At 28.0% G+C, this 16,597-nt stretch overlaps 1 protein-coding gene across 1 annotated transcript in view; it reads right to left on the bottom strand.

Annotated features, from left to right (window-relative positions):
• The window catches only part of LOC118450321 (pfs47 receptor-like), a 73,729-nt gene extending 60,555 nt beyond the window's left edge, over positions 1-13,174 (bottom strand). Inside the window, exon 1 of the mRNA XM_035886014.2 lies at positions 13,025-13,174. The gene's annotated coding sequence lies outside the window, so the exon portion shown is untranslated. The remainder of the gene's footprint in view (positions 1-13,024) is intronic.
• Positions 13,175-16,597: the final 3,423 nt, after the last annotated feature.

The following is a 16,597-nucleotide window of genomic DNA, read 5'->3' as shown; positions in this document are numbered from 1 at the left end:
ACATACATACATACATACATACATACATACATACATATGTACATATGTAGAGATATCCATCCATTGAACGTATATATATATATATACATCGAGTGTAAAAGAAAAATAGATAGATAGATAGATAGAGAAGGAAAGAGAGAGAGAGAGAGGGGAGATAGAGAAAGAGAAATAGAGATAAAGAGAGATAAAATTATTGGAATTTTCGCTTACGACAAATAATGATAACAGTTCGAAAGCAAAATTTTTCTAAGTTAAAGGCAATTTGTAATGTCGACATTTTTGCCATTTGAAATGTTATTAATAAAAACGTATTATCCTGTTACTATCCTGTTCCCTTTCTATTTCTCTGCTCTTTTTTTTATTTATTTATTTTCTTTTTTTCTTTTTTTTTTTTTTTTCTTTTTCTTCCTATCGCGTATAAATTGATTAGACATTATTAATCCGATCCCAGGAATAAAGAGGAATAGAATGATAACGATTACCTAGAAACATTGTACGATCATGAACGTCACGTATGAGTAATTAAAAGGAAGGATACGATCATCAACCTAATCGCAAAGGTCTTTCGTTGCTTTGACATTTATGAATAGATATTAACGACCTCTGATGCTCATCTATATACATATACATACATACATACATACATACATACACACATGCATACATACATATATAGATGCATGCATACATGCATAGATACGTATGTATATACCACAAAGCGAGCTAAGCGTCCAGAGTTTCAAAGCCATGAGAGGATAGGAAACATTTATGGATGTATGTTGTAAACTTGTACATACTCTATAGGAATCGACTTGTTATGTTAACCTGCTAAAACTTTCGAGTTTCTCTTCTCTAATAATTGACGAAATTGCTACAAGTTGACGAGAGGTATCTGGAAATAAGGAGAGAGACAGAGAGAGAGAGAGAGAGAGAGAGAGAGAGAGAGAGAGAAAGAAGCTCTAGGTATATATATAAAATATCAGTACACATAAAAATTATGTGATAAGGAGAGAGAAATCTAGATAAATATATTAATTAGAAATCTAGATAAATATATTAAACAAATCTAGGTTATATATTAATATATATATGTATATATAATATTAATTAAAATAGTCCTGAGGAATTAAAAAAATATTATATAATAAAATTATATATATATTTTATTACAAAAATATTATGTAATAAAATTATATATATCGTTACATATGAAGTGAATAAAAATTTTTATTATATTTAATTAATAAAAAAAGAAAGAAAGAAAAAAAAATATATATATATATATTAGGAAAATTTATGTTTATATTTATTTTTATTTTTCATTATTATTATTGTTATTATTATTATTATTATTACTATTATATAAATATGAAAGAGAAAGAAAATTAAATCCGTATTTTAATAAGGAACGAGGTTAACAAAGGACTCTTTCTCTTTCTAACAATTACCAATACGTTTTCCTTTTTATGTTCTTTATCTAACAGCGTCATGATTATGTACGTCCTTTGAAAATGTTTTCAAACGTCCAGAGAAATCCATCGTTAAAAAGGATGGATTGATTTCCCCGATTATTAGAGAAAACGTTCTTTTGTTTTCGTAGAAACTGATGTAGACGAAAAGAAATGAAATGAAATGAAATGAAATGAAATGGAATGAAATGAAATGAAATGAAATGAAAGCGAAGCGAAATTAATTGAAAATGAACTTTTGGAAAAAAATAAATTCATTTTTCTTTCTTTTTATTTATAGATTTTATACAAATTATATAATAGAAAGTATGATGTTTTTTCGGATTTGAAATGAAAAAAAAAAAAAAAAAAAGAAAAAAAAATAAAAAAGAAAAAAGAAAAAAGAAAAAAATATTTCTTAAAAATATATTCATATTATATTTTTATCAAGTATAATTTGAATATATATAAAGAAAAAAAAAAAAAGAAAAACCAAGTACTAGTAAAAATTATTAATAAAAAGAAATAAAGCCTTATAATAGATTTAAATATTATTCTAATCAAGAATCGTGATAGGATAAGGATAGAATGATCGATTCAATTTCTTCCTCGTATACTAAACTAATCGATTCGAATTATATTTTATAATTACAGGGATTAATCCTAAATAAATCTTCAAGAGATTTCCTTCGGTTAATTTTTCATTTGTTCGTACCAGGTAAAGAAAGAAAGAGAGACAGAGAGAAACAAAGACACACACACACACAAAGAGAGAGAGAGAGAGAGAGAGAGAGAGAGAGAGAGAGAAAGTGTTATTTTCTTTGAGTTAGAGGAAAAAAGGAGAGAAAAAGAAAATGAATTAGAATATAAAGCCTTAGAAGATCTAAAGAAGAAAAGAAGAGATTTTGAATGACGCGTTTTTTGATATAATTAATCTAATAGCACTCTGGGGAGTCTGTCGATGTGCCGAGTAAAAAAAAAAAAAAAAAAAAAAAGAAAAAAAAAGAGGGAGAGAGAGAGAGAGAGAGATTGAAAGAAAAAGAAAGAAAAATAGATGGAGAAAGAGAAAGAGAAAAAAAGAAAGGATGAGGGGAAAAGTAAAAAAAAAAAAAAAAAAAAAAATAGAAAAATAAAAAAAAAACAGAAGAACAGAAAAAGATAATCGAAAGTTGGTATACTATAATTGCAATTAAAGACGACGTAAAAATTTTATATATATATATATATCCATCGTATTAATCGAAAAATGTGTTCATTCAATTTTCTCATCGTTAAGTAATCTAAGTGACTAAATAAATATAACTAAAGTAGATATTATCGTTCATACCGAATAGTAAACTAATTTGTGTGAGAAATGTATAAGTCCTTTTATATCGTGGATAAAGGTTAATGACGTATAAGTGGAATGGTCAAAGAATGAACTTGCCAAAGAAGAATTTCTGATTCTTGAAAGGTTTCCTATTAGAATGAGATTTTCTATTCCCGAAACTTTAACCAAACCCAAAACCCGATATCCGTCCAATAATACACGTATAGAAGAAGTTCGTAGCCGAGGTTATTATTAAATATGTCTGTCCTATTTTTGGTTTACTTTGTGTTTACAAGTTAGCCATCTAAGTTTGTGCAGTTAACTTCGATGCACCAAGCTGAATCATTCGGTGCATCGAATAGAACGCTTCATAAACCTATTAATATATTTATCCGTCTCTCTCTCTCTCTCTCTATCTGTCTGTCTCTCTCTGTCTCTCGCTTTGCTTTTGTGTGCATGTCTATCTCTATCTCTATCTTTTTAGTTTCTCTATTAATCTGTGTATAACAAGTATTTCTCTCTCTCTCTCTTTTTTTTTTTTTCACTATATACGTATGTCTCTTTTTATCTTGATCCCTATATATTTTTTCTTTCTCTATTAATCAACATAATAACAATTATTTTTCTCTATGTAAATACATACGTTCATTTTTATCCTTATCTCGATCTTTTTTGTCTATTTTTCCCTATCTCTATTTATCATTTAAATTTCTTTATTAATCAGCACATAACAATTATCTCTCTATTTCTATCTCTATCTTTATCTTCCTTTTATTTATTTATTTTTTTTTTTACTTCTCTATTTTAATCAGAATAAAACAAATATCTCTCTCTCTCTCTCTCTCTCTCTCTCTCGCTTTATTTTCTTTTTATTATTCAACATACCGTATGAAAAACATACATGAAAGTTAAGTAAAAAATAAAAAAGGAAAAAATAAAAACAGAAGAAGAAGAAGAAAAAAAAAAGAAAAAAAAAAAAGACAAAAAGCAAAAACAGTGCCAAGCCATGAAATACGAGAGAGTAATTCGAGGCAATTGAGTAATCGTTGTTTAGTAAACAATATTTACTCGATGAGAATTGGATCAGTCCTTGAACCGTGTTGAAAAAAAAAAAAAGAAAAAAAAAGAAAAAAAAAGAATAAACAAAAAACAATAGAGAGAGAGAGAGAGGGAGAGAAATAAAACCCATATTACGGTAGACTGATTAATTCATGAAAAATACACTTTGCGAAATGTTATTACTCGGGGTATATGATACATGGTTAAAATTAACGAGGTTTTTGGATTATATTCTCGAGTTCGACTCGAGAATTCTATCGGACGATTTGAATTTATGTAAATTGGGAACGAAGGAGAGAAGGGTATAGTTCTCGCTTTTGAACATACAATCTCTCTTTCTCTCTCTCTCTCTCTCTCTGCACTTTCAACGACAACGACGGGAAAGGGTTGCGTAATCCAGGCTTCGCTTAAAGCGAAGGAGAAAGTCGGCCTTATACGATGTCTGCTTCTTTTATGTTAACTCTCTTGTACATAGTATTCTAGTATTGTACATATCACATACGTACACATATATATATATATATATATATATATTATGTATGTATTTGTACGTATATGTAATGTATATGGTATTTACGTGGGCTCGTGCTTATCCGTTCTTCGCAACTTGCAAACCAATGCAACTCAACCAACATTGGCGCGTTACCGAAAGACTTTGCTTCGTGCCAAATTATAATCGAGATTTCAAGATTCGAAGGATAACGAAAAGATAAGGAAAAGTAGAAGAAGAAAAAGAAAAAAGAAAGGAAAAAGAAAAAAAAAAGAAGAAAAGACGCGTGGAAAAGAAATGTTTCTTGACAAAACGAGATTTCGTCGTAACTTTCTTTCTACGACCTGCGACACGGTTCTAATTATAAAAAAAGAAAAAAAAAAAAAAAATAAAGTATTACAAAAAAAGAAAGAAGACAAAATAAAAAGAGAGTTTCTTTGGTTTTCTTTCTTTCTTTTTTTTTTTTGCTTTTTTTTTCTTTTTTTCTTTTTTTATTTGTCTCTTTTGTTCTTTTTTTTTCTTCATATTTTTCAATGAAATTAAGCAGTAAAACATTAACGATTAACGTCACGTTCAGTAATTTCGATCTTCCATTAAATCGTGATGCGTGAGTGTGCGTATATGTATGTATGTGTGTGTGTGTGTGTGTTCGTTCAAAAACTCTCTTAAATCTCATTTTATTATTAATTCTCAATTATGACGATGAGCAATTAACGAGAATAAAATTGCGACTCGAGTCGAGTCGACGGTTAATTTGTCAATATATAAAAAAAAAAAAAGAGAAAAAAGAAACGATGCTTGTCGAATAAAAATCGTTCGTCGATTTTGTGTGTTACTGAGGAACTGGAAAAAAAATAAAAAAAAAAATATATATATATATATATACATACAAAAAAAAAAAGAATAAAAGGAAAGAAAATAAATAAACGAAACGAAGAAGAAGAAGAAGAAGAAGAAGAAAGAAAAAAAGCGCATTCGAAATATCCAAAGGGAGTGGGAAAAAAAAAAATAAATAAAGGAAGGTAAAAGGGACTTTGTGCCAATTGGCGAAAGTTCATCGTGAGAAAATATCATTCGCCACTTCCCAATTATCATCGTCACCCATCGCCACCCATCGCAACTCGAAGAAAGAAAAAAAAAAAATAAACCCCCCCACTCATTTGTTATCGAAAGATAAAATTTATATTTTATACTTTGACGTCATCACTGCATAACACAAAGGATCTATCAATCTTCCCTCTTTTTACTTCTCGCAGGAATAATTTTATAGACGGGGAGATGAGGGATGGAGGATGGAGGGGATGGAGGGGGTGGAGGGGGATTGTTTATTTTTTAACTCGTTGAAACGACGACGATCGCAATGATTGTAAAAAAAAAAAAAAAAAAAAGAAAAAAAATGTAGCAGTGCAAAAAAATTTTCATTCATTGATGAATCATCAATGAAAGTTTGAATCATCGTTTTATCATTCGAAAGAAGAATTTTGATATAGATTAATTCCATGGACTATTCTCCCTCCACCCCTCCCCCACCCCCACCCTCTTTCTTTCCCTTCCGACGATTATTCTTATCGTTCCAATTACATGTTTTCTTTCTACTTTTCGTTTTGTTTGGTTATTTCATTTTTTTTTTTTTTTGTTTTTGTTTTCTACTAGTATCTCTTAGAACAACAAATATATCTAAGAAAAAGAATTTTTATTATTATAATATTAAACTACGATCGTCACGATTATTATTCTATGAAAGATTAATTGAACGTACTCATGTCTAACTTTATAATAATATAAGTATGAAAATATATGTATTTATATATATATATATATATACACACATAAATATATATATATATATATATCGGAAATGATGGATCGACTTGTTAAAAAAGATTGTTTAACTTATTATCGATTTTTGACGTCACGTCCGTGTATAAAATCTTTCGATATCCATTATTACAGATAAAACGATCATTTTTATAATCGCAGTATAAAAAAGAAAAAAAATTTATCAATCTATCTATCTATCTATCTATCTATCTATCTATCTATCCTTCTTTTTTTCTTTCTTGCGAAACCTTTCGTCTAAAAAGTTAATTCGAAACCTTTCGTTTAAAAAGTTAATTTCGTTTAAAAAGTTAAAATGAAATATAATTAAAAAATAAATAAATAAATAAATAAATAAATAAATGAATAAAAATAAAAAAGAGGAAAAGAAGAAATAGAGAGCAAACAACGAAGAAGAAAAATAGTGGAAACGGATAGAGCGCGATAGAACTTCGAGAAATTGAATAACTTCGATCCTATTCGAATAGAATTTCGTAAGATGAATATGGCGAAGAGAAGAGAGAATAAGAATATATATATATATATATACATATATATATACATATTCTTTGTCTCAGAAACGTCTACTGGACGTTCGTGATAGTGCCCGTTAGAACGCGTGACATAAGGTAGTGACTGGCTCTTTCTCCCCGTAAAAATTGCATTTTCTCATGAAAGTCGGATGAATCATGTCACGCGAGAGGCATACCTGTAACCATAAAAGAAAGACAGAGAGAGAGAGAGAGAAGACTAATATCTTCCTTCTCTCTCATTCTCATTGAAAGAGTCTCATCTCTCGAGGTTACATTACCACGATGGACCAACTCGTAATAAGATTTCCCTTTTACACGCTTCAGCCATTCTACGAGAACATAAAATTCAATGGACATGAATATATATATATATATATATATATATATATATATATATATATATATATTGTTATTGTTGCTGTTAAAAAAATATGCTACGTAATTTATTTTTTTATAATTTTCACATATGTACATATATATATATATTTTTTTTTTCTTCGAAAAAAATTAAAAAAAAAAGTTTCCAAAACAGTATTAAACCAACGTTCTACATGCTATAAAATCAAAAATCATCTGTTTTATTACAAATCTTCCTTTATTTCCATTTAATTTCATTCGTTTTTCGTCTTCATTTATTTAATAAAAGAAAAAAAAGAATTATATATATATATATATATAAATCAAGACAAATTCTAAAAGATGATAAATAATAACAATGAATTGACTGATAAATATATAAATTATATAATCGATAATAATTTTCAATATACTGCCAGAGTCTCAGTACTATGAAAAAGATCATTTCTATCTACCATCTTATTTCCTGTAACTATACGTCCAATATTGTTGCGAGTGTAATAATATTTCATTTTTATATAAAATCTATACATTGTGCTTGTCCACACGCCATAAACTCGAGAATGAAAAATGAATGAAAATAAAAATGGCGGAAGGAAGATTCTCTCTTTCTCTCTTTCTCTCTCTCTTTCTCTCTCACTCTCTCACTCTCTCTCTTTCCTTTCTATTCTATCTATTTATTTCTTTATCACATTGAATGATGATAACTCGAACACGATTATAGACATTTCACATAATCGATTTGTTAATAGATTATTGTCTCGCGATAGATTTTAATTATATCAAAATTGTCAAAAATTTGAGATTCACTTTTGGCACAAAAAAATATTAGCGTAGAATTTTTCTCAAAACGGGAGAACCTTTTGAGGTCAACCTCTTTCTCTTGCTCTCTCTTTTTTTTTCTTTTTATTTTTTTTTTTTTTGCCTTCCCATCTTTTTCCTTTTTTCGGGTTTTTTCCATCCAACGTGCGAGCAAACTCTCTCTCTGTCTCTCTCTATCTCTCTCTCTCTCTCTCTCTCTCTCTCTATCTCTCACTCTCTATCTATCTCTCTCTTTCCCTCTTGCAGTAATTATAAATCGCGATACAAAACTAAGCTCTTCTTTTGCGTTCCACCTTTCCACCTTTTCAAAGAAAGAAACGCCTAAAAACGTCTAACGAGAACGCTTAACATTAAGGAAAGACGATTTAATTATTTCAATCCGACGAGAGTTTAATATTTCATAGAAATATTTTAATAATTAGGAGGAATCTTATGTCCTTGAAACGATACATTCATATTTTATTATCTCAATACATTGATCATGCAATTATCATTGAATATATAATCTAATCGTAGAATAAGTATATAAAAGTATCACCATTATATCTATAATAGAAATTATTTGAGCGTTCTTAAGATTTAAAAGAAAGAAAAAAAAGAAAAGAAAAAAAAAATTCAAAATGAAGTTCTCTATTTTCTCTTTCTTTCTTTTTCCCTTCTCTCTCTCTCTCTCTCTCTCTCTCTTTTCCCTCTCTTTTTCTCTTCTTCACTCAATCCTTTCGGTACTAAAAGATAAATTTCATGTTCGGTTGACTTCAAATTACGATCACGTTCGTAAAAAGTTTCTCAATATTAAACGTATTTTTTTTTTTTTTACTTCCTTCTTTTTTCGTTTTTTAAATTCAACGATTTCGATCGGTGCTGCATACGCAAATCATTCTTATCTCTCTCACTCTCTCACACATACACACATATTCTCTCTCTCACTCTCTCATTCTCTCTCTCTCTCTCTCTCTCTCTCTTTCTCTCTCTCTCTTTCTCGGGTACCTTCAAATCGCATTCCACTTCATGTTCCATCGAATGTAGGTTATCGCTAAGGCAGCTAACCGTAGCGAGACTCTCGCGCTAACATGTTAAAGGAATCGTGAAGTTCTCTCTCTCTCTCTCTCTCTCTCTCTCTCTCTCTCTCCTTTTAACCATATTCAAACGCTAGAGCTAGCTAACTCGCGCGATCATTTGATTTTCAAATGAAGAGGAAGCAAATTTATTGATCACTTCTCGAAATCGACGTACACTACATTTTATAACGCTTTATATTGTTATCGGCTATTATGACGTCACGTTCAAATACATCGATCATTTTCTCAATTAACAATCCGTGTCGCAATAATCGACGAAAGGTTTAAGCGTATCTAACAAGAAGAAAGGAAAAAAAAAAAGAAAAAAAAAAAAAAAAAAAAAAGAAAAAGAAAAGAAAGAAAGAAAGTAAAAAAAAGGAAAGGAGAAGGAACGAAAGAAGAAAAGAAAGAGATTGAAATACTTCATCAATTAGAATATTTTATTCTTTTTCATTTCTCGAAACGTATAAATTAAAATATTTAAAAAGAAAGAATGTATGCCTGTGTACGTGTGTGAGCGCGCGCGCATGTGTGCTACCTTCATAGATCACTTTCATAATTAACAGTTAAAAAATATTAAATCAAATCACATCGTTAATTATTTCGATCCTTTCGAAGATCGTCTTCGTAATATATTTCCTAAAAAAAAAAAAAAGTACGAAAAGAACGAATTCATAATTGACTTCTTAAAGAATTATCTCCAATTATCATTAACGTGAAATATCAGCGAAGAAAGGAGAACGAAAGGAGAACGGAAAAAGAAAAAAAAAAAAAAAAAAAAGAGAAAAGACAAGAACGAGAAATAAAAAGAAATAAACGTAAGATTAATTTCAATTTGATTTCACATGACTGAGTGAAAAGTTAACCGCCCCACCCCACCTCACCCCACCCCTCTTCCTCTTTTTAACGTACTACCAACATAATTAATGATTAGTAATATTTAGTAATTCAATTCGAGAGAGTGTGTTTTAATTAAATTCAGAAAAAAAAAAAAAGACAAAAAGAAGAAAAAGAACATTAGTAAAGAGAATTCGCCGAGAAAATGACGAGAATAACAATGTGTATCCTTTTTCTTCTTTTCTTCTTGCACCTACACAACAGTTTTTCTCTCTTTCTCTCTCTCTCTCTCTTTCTGTCTGTATCTATCTATCTATTTATCTATCTATCTCTCTTTCACAACCACGAGGAAGTTTAAATTAATAAAGCAAGGCTTATGCGGGCCACCGGCCTTACGACGAACAGCCATTCGTATTTATAGATCGGCTCGCGAAGAAGCCAACAGTCGAGGAAGCTCTTTTCGTTTTCCTTTAATTACGCGTCTTCCGCATTTTCTCTCTCTCTCTCTCTCTCTCTCTCTCTTTCTCTCTCTTTCTCTCTTTCTCCCAACCCCACTCTTTCCCTCTCTCTAACTCTTATCTATTACACATGGAGATAATGAAAAATCGATTCGTTTTTCTCGGTATTATTATATCGAACAAATTTAATATACTTATAAAATATTTATATATATATATATATATATAATATTTTATAAAATATTATAAAATTATTTTATTTATATAATAACAATAGGATTCATTAAAAGTAAATTGTACGAAAAGATTTCTTTGCAAAATTTTTCCCACCTTTCTTTTTTTATTTATTTATTTAAGTATTTTCTCTTTTTTTTTTTTTTTTTCTTTTCTTTTCTTTTTTCTCGTGAACATTAAAATTGAAACGAATAAAAATAAACATAAAAAAAAAAAAAAAAAAAAAAGAAAGAAAGAAAAAGAAAAATAAATAACAAAGAACAAAAAAAGAATAAAATCAAATATCGCGCATCTTTCAATATTCTCAGTCTCTTAGAAAATTTGGACGAATATAATGAAGTCGACGAAGTATAAGAACTGTACGACGATGATGATAGAACGAAAATCTTCGGGTTTATTTTTTCTTGTAATTTTTTTTTGTTTCTTTATTTATTATTACAAATTGAAAAATAAAATCAATAATTCGAATAGAATTTATTAAAAAATATTCCACCTTATTTTAAGATTTTCTTAAATTAAATCCAAAAGCTCGAAAGAATCGATATATTCAATATATCTTCCTTTTTTCTATATACATACATATATTTATATATATATATATATATATATATATATATATATATATATACACATACGTAGAAACGTTAGTACGCTATTAGTATATATCAATCGGTACTCGAACTATTCTATCTCTAAACCTTCTAAACTATCTTACCTCGTGTGTAACGTCAAGATGAAAAAGGACAAGTGTGAAAGAGAAAGAGACATGGAAAAATAATCATATAAACAGAAAGCTTACACGTGCATGAGAAAGAGAGACAGACAGAGAGAAAGAGAGAGAGAGAGAGAGAGAGATAGAAAGAGAGAGAAAGAGAGAAAGAGAATAGTGAATGTTTGAACATCTTCGTCTTCTCTCTTTCTCTCTCTTGCTCTCTTTCTCTCCCACTTTAATGATTTTAAGAGTACTACTACCAACATACATATATAGATATCGAAACGTAAAAGAACATGATGGTTTTGACTTTGAGTGAATGATTAATATCAGATAAACTTAAAACTAATCATTTCAAATGACGTTCCATCATGTGCACGCATTATACGATAAACGTAACGAGATAATATTATAGAATCATACAGAAAGATATATATTTTGATCTTTATCTTCCATCAAGCTAAAAAGACAACAGAGCATTAAGAGAATTTATTTTACATATGTACGTATATAAATGAAACCTCAATGATTAACTATAATAATTAAAGATATAGACTTAAGTAATCAATGTTATTCTGTTTCGATTATATTATATTATAATTAATTTTCTTCGATAGAATTTTTTTTTCTACGTAAACAATTTTTACGCAATGGGATTAATAATTAATGAGATTCTATTCGAACGAAGATTATTATTATTATTATTAGTATTATTATTATTATTATTATTATTATTATTATTATTATTATTAGTATTATTATTATTATTATTATTATTATTAGTATTATTATTATTATTATTCAATAATTTTATATTAGAAAAATATTAGATATGAATTATTGCAAATAATGATTTATTGGAGGATTAAGATATTATTTGATATTTATATTAATGATTTAAAATTAAGACGAAAAATAAAGATATAATTTGTATTAAAAAAAAAAAAAAAATTAAATAGATCGTAGAAGTAATATCGTTCTCATTAGATCTCATCACACTCAAATGTTTCCTAGATTTTAATAATCCACGAGAGATTAATAATTAACGTATTCAATCATTCGTCACGTTCAATGAATATTTTTTTCGATTATTTGGAATACGATCGAATCGAAAATTCATCGATCAAAATATTATCCCATTCTATTAAGGATAAATTATATCGCAAATATTTTTTATTAATTCTTTTCAAATTTCTAATATGCATATCTAATCGTTAGAAACGATACAAACGTTCATATACACGCGTACGTTTATTTCAGAATTTATCTTCAAACATTCAAACATTATATTGCATTTAATATTAATTATATAAAATAAATTTTTTTTCTTTTTAATTTTATTTTATTTATTTATTTTCTCTCTCTCTCTCTCCCTCTCTCTTTTCATATTATTCGAATAAATGATATCAAAATAATAATTGCAGGTAGCGTTAAAATATTTTTTTTTTTTTTTTTTTTTTTTTTTTTTTATTTTTTTTTTTTTTTTAATAATGCTCGTTATACATGAATATATAATATTTTATATAATTTTTTGAAGTTTATTATATACGAATATATAATTTCCGTATATAAAACAACGTCATGGACAATTTCAAGGACTTATCGCTAATGAATAAATCCAAAAAAAAAAAAAAAAGAAGAAACCAAAAAAAAATATATATATATTAATTTAAATCGAAGAGACGTTAGTCTCAGTAATTTGTAAAAAAAAAAAAAAAAAAAAAAAAGAATATATATATATACATATATATATATATTCATATGCAGTAAACCTTCCACCCCTTCTTAATCACGTTCAATCGTTCTACACTATATTGAGTAGAAATAGATATTGAATATCAAAAATGAAATTAAAAAAAAAAATATATATATATAATTCGTTCACTTACTACTTTTAAGAAGTTCTCTGATGACTCCAAAACACTCATTCCCACGACGTAGATCGAAATCGAGGATGGATGTATACGTTGGCGTTTGACAATGAAATTGACAGACATAATGACGTTTGGTTGAAACTCATCTTCATTGATGCACTAACTCTAATTCGCGATAAATTATTTATTAATTAATGAGAGACGATGATCGGTCACTGATTTTAATACGCTCATCCTTTCTATCATTTAATTATTATCATTAAATATAATTAACAATAGTCTGCTTGTGAGACTGTTAAAAAAAAAAAATAATTATAATAATAATAATAATAATAGTAATAATAAGAAAACTTGTGTACGAACGAAAAACACTGAACTCCTACGCAATTGACTGCATTGCGCGCAGTCGATTAAAATTACACACAATGGGTGGGTGTGGTGGTTCCTTAAAAATCATTTTAATCGCGATAACGCGAAATATATTATAATGAGCAAACAACACTTGCTTCTACCTCGCGATCCTTTCTATTTTTTTTTTTTTTTTTTTTAATTTTCATTTCTTTATTTATACCGTTTTTTTTTTTTTTCTTTTTCTTTTTCCCCCTTCTATTTAAACGAAATAACATACGATTTACTCGATTCTGCATCGCGCACATATGCAACGACGTTGCTGGAAATAAAAGGAAAAACATTGTTATCGGTATGATTGTTATAAAAACAACAAACAAACAAACAAAATTAATAACAAAAAAAAAGAAAAAAAAGAAAAAAAAAAATAAATCATTCCAATTATAGAGGAAACTTTTTATTAAAAATGTAATTTTACTCACTTTAAAGTCAACGTCGAAGTTTCCACGATGAGAGTATCCTCCGGGAACGTAACAAAAACACTGACTCTACCACTTCGCGAATTTATATATCTATTGACTGAAAGTATTAAAAAAAAAAAAAAATGAATAAAAAAAAAATAAAAAAAAGAAATGAAACGCAAAGAAATATAATAAACGAACAAGCACTGCTTCTATTGCACGATTTTCATTTCAATTTGAACGATGCAACACTCGATTTATTTCTTATCTCGCGACGCTATTATAATGATCATCTGTAACATAAAAATGAAGAAAATTATTATATAATTATTAATTATAACAAACATATATATATATGTATATATATTAAGGGGATCGGAAAGTAATGTCGCTTTCTTAAATTAAAATCAAACGAATAAATTTTTAACTTTAATTTTTATTTTTAATCACAATCGATATGCGCAGAAACGACATTACTTTCCAGTCCTCCCTAATATATCGTTAAATTCAATTGTTAATAAAAAATCTTTTGAATATTTAAATAATCTATAAAGTATATTAATATCTTTTCTTATTTATAATATATGATAAACGTATTAGAATATTATAAAAATTTTAAGAATGCAGGTACTTTGTTACCTTTCTTTTTAGATATTAACGATTGTTTCCATGATAAAAATTATATTATATATATATATATATATATATATATATATATATATATATGTGTGTGTGTGTGTGAGTAAATATGTACTAAATACCTACGTCGTAGAAAATTGACTTACTTTTATACGTGAATAGGAAAAAGAACGTTCGCTTCGGAGAAACCTTTTGGCTTTTTCTTTGTCCTTTAACAAACACGTTTCAACAAGCTCTGTATACGTCCTTGGCCGAGGAATAATTTCCTGGAATTGCAAACAAAAATATGAGTCAACGATTATTTACATTCCGAATATTACCTTTCTCTCTCTCTCTCTCTCTCTCTCTCTCTTTCTGTCTCTCTCTCTCTGTCTCTCTCTCTGTCTCTCTTTCTCATTTACTCTCTTTCTCTCTGTCTTTTTGTTTCTCTCTTTTTCTCTCTCTTTCTGTATCATACAACACTCTCTGTCTCTCTTTCTCTCTTTCTCGTTTAATGCTTTAAAAAGAGATAGATTTCTTACCTATCCGTAATACATTAATAAACTGGTATATGTATACATGTATATTCGTACATATATATCGTACTTATATATATATATACGTACATATTATATATATATTTCGTGCTATACTTTTTTCAATTCCTGGAATTCTTAGAGAAACCAGAAAAATGTGAGACTGCATTATATAAGAATTAAATTCTTTATGCTTATGTATTGTATATACGTTTATGTACTTGTACGTATATAAGAGAAAGAGTAAAAAAAAAGAGAGAGAGAGAGAGAGAGAATGAGAAAAAAAGAAAGAAAATTATTACATGTGTATGATACGTATATATATATATATATGTGTGTATTATGTGTGTGTGTATGTAGCATAAAATTGATATATATATATATATGTCTATATGCGAGCATATGTATATATATGCATTTATATGTACGTATATATGATAAAAAAAAGAAAAAAAAAATGAAAAGGAAGAGATAGAGAATGAAAAAGAAATATGAAGAAGAGATACATATATATGTATATATGTTACGTGATATGTATATGATACATAATATATATGTATATGAAAGAAAAAAAAAAGTGATACAAAATTCGATCGATTAAAAAATTATTACTGATACTGTAATTACGAATAAATGGACGATCAGAAAAGTATGAGAACTCGTGTTGGGATAAAGAAAATTTTGCAAAATGTTAAAGAAGAAAAAGGCAAGAAATGAAATAAAAATAATACAACGAAATAATACCATTTCTATTTTCAACGAAAATATCTCTTTAACCCGAGTCTGTCTCAACTTGAAAATAACACGTGTTAGAAAAGGCGTGTTTAACTATCGATTGATATATGGTACGATATTGTACGTTAGAAAATAATTCTTTAATTACCTGTAATTACGAGGAACGACGTAAATCCCGTACTAATCGCTTACCGTTCGACGATCCAAAATGGCGTTTATGTGAGAAGATACGGTCACGTGATTCGGCTCGCGCATGCGCGATAACAGTTTACCTATTTATTTCATACACGACGCGTATAATAAATCTTTAATACGATACGATTCATCATAAATTTGATGGGGACAAAAAAAAAGAAAGAAAAAAAAAAAAAAAGAAAAGCAATAGTGATTTATCGATCGAAACTATGAGAATTATTAACCTTTATACGACACATATGTAAGTACGTACGTACGTACTTACGTAGAGAAAGAAAGTAATAAAATGTGAGAATAAAATATGGTTGAAATGGATACGCAGGGAGGATGTTCGACGACAGTAAGGTCTTAGATCGTTTTTTTTTTCTTCTTCTTCTTCATTTCATTTTCCGCGAAACATCATTTCTTCGAAACGTCGTAAAGTGAATTACGAAAAATGAAAATAAATATCGAACGAACGAATTTGTTCACATAAGGAGATATAAATATATATACGTATAATGTGCGCGCGTGTGTATGTGTGTGTGTGTGTGTGTGTGTGTGGTGTGTGTGTATGTACGTATGTATATGTACGTAACTACATAAGTGAAACAACGTAAGTGAATGTGATCTGATAATATTTGTAAAATTAAAAATGTTAGATATAATTATGTGACATGTGTATTATTCTTTCGTCGCGAGATTATAACGAGACT

Source organism: Vespa mandarinia, chromosome 17, assembly GCF_050613455.1.
Source record: "Vespa mandarinia isolate Hongniang chromosome 17, ASM5061345v1, whole genome shotgun sequence".
In the NCBI taxonomy this organism is placed as follows: Eukaryota; Metazoa; Arthropoda; class Insecta; order Hymenoptera; family Vespidae; genus Vespa; species Vespa mandarinia.
The sequence above is the reverse complement of the archived record's forward strand: the minus strand, read 5'-3'. Positions and strand labels throughout refer to the sequence as shown.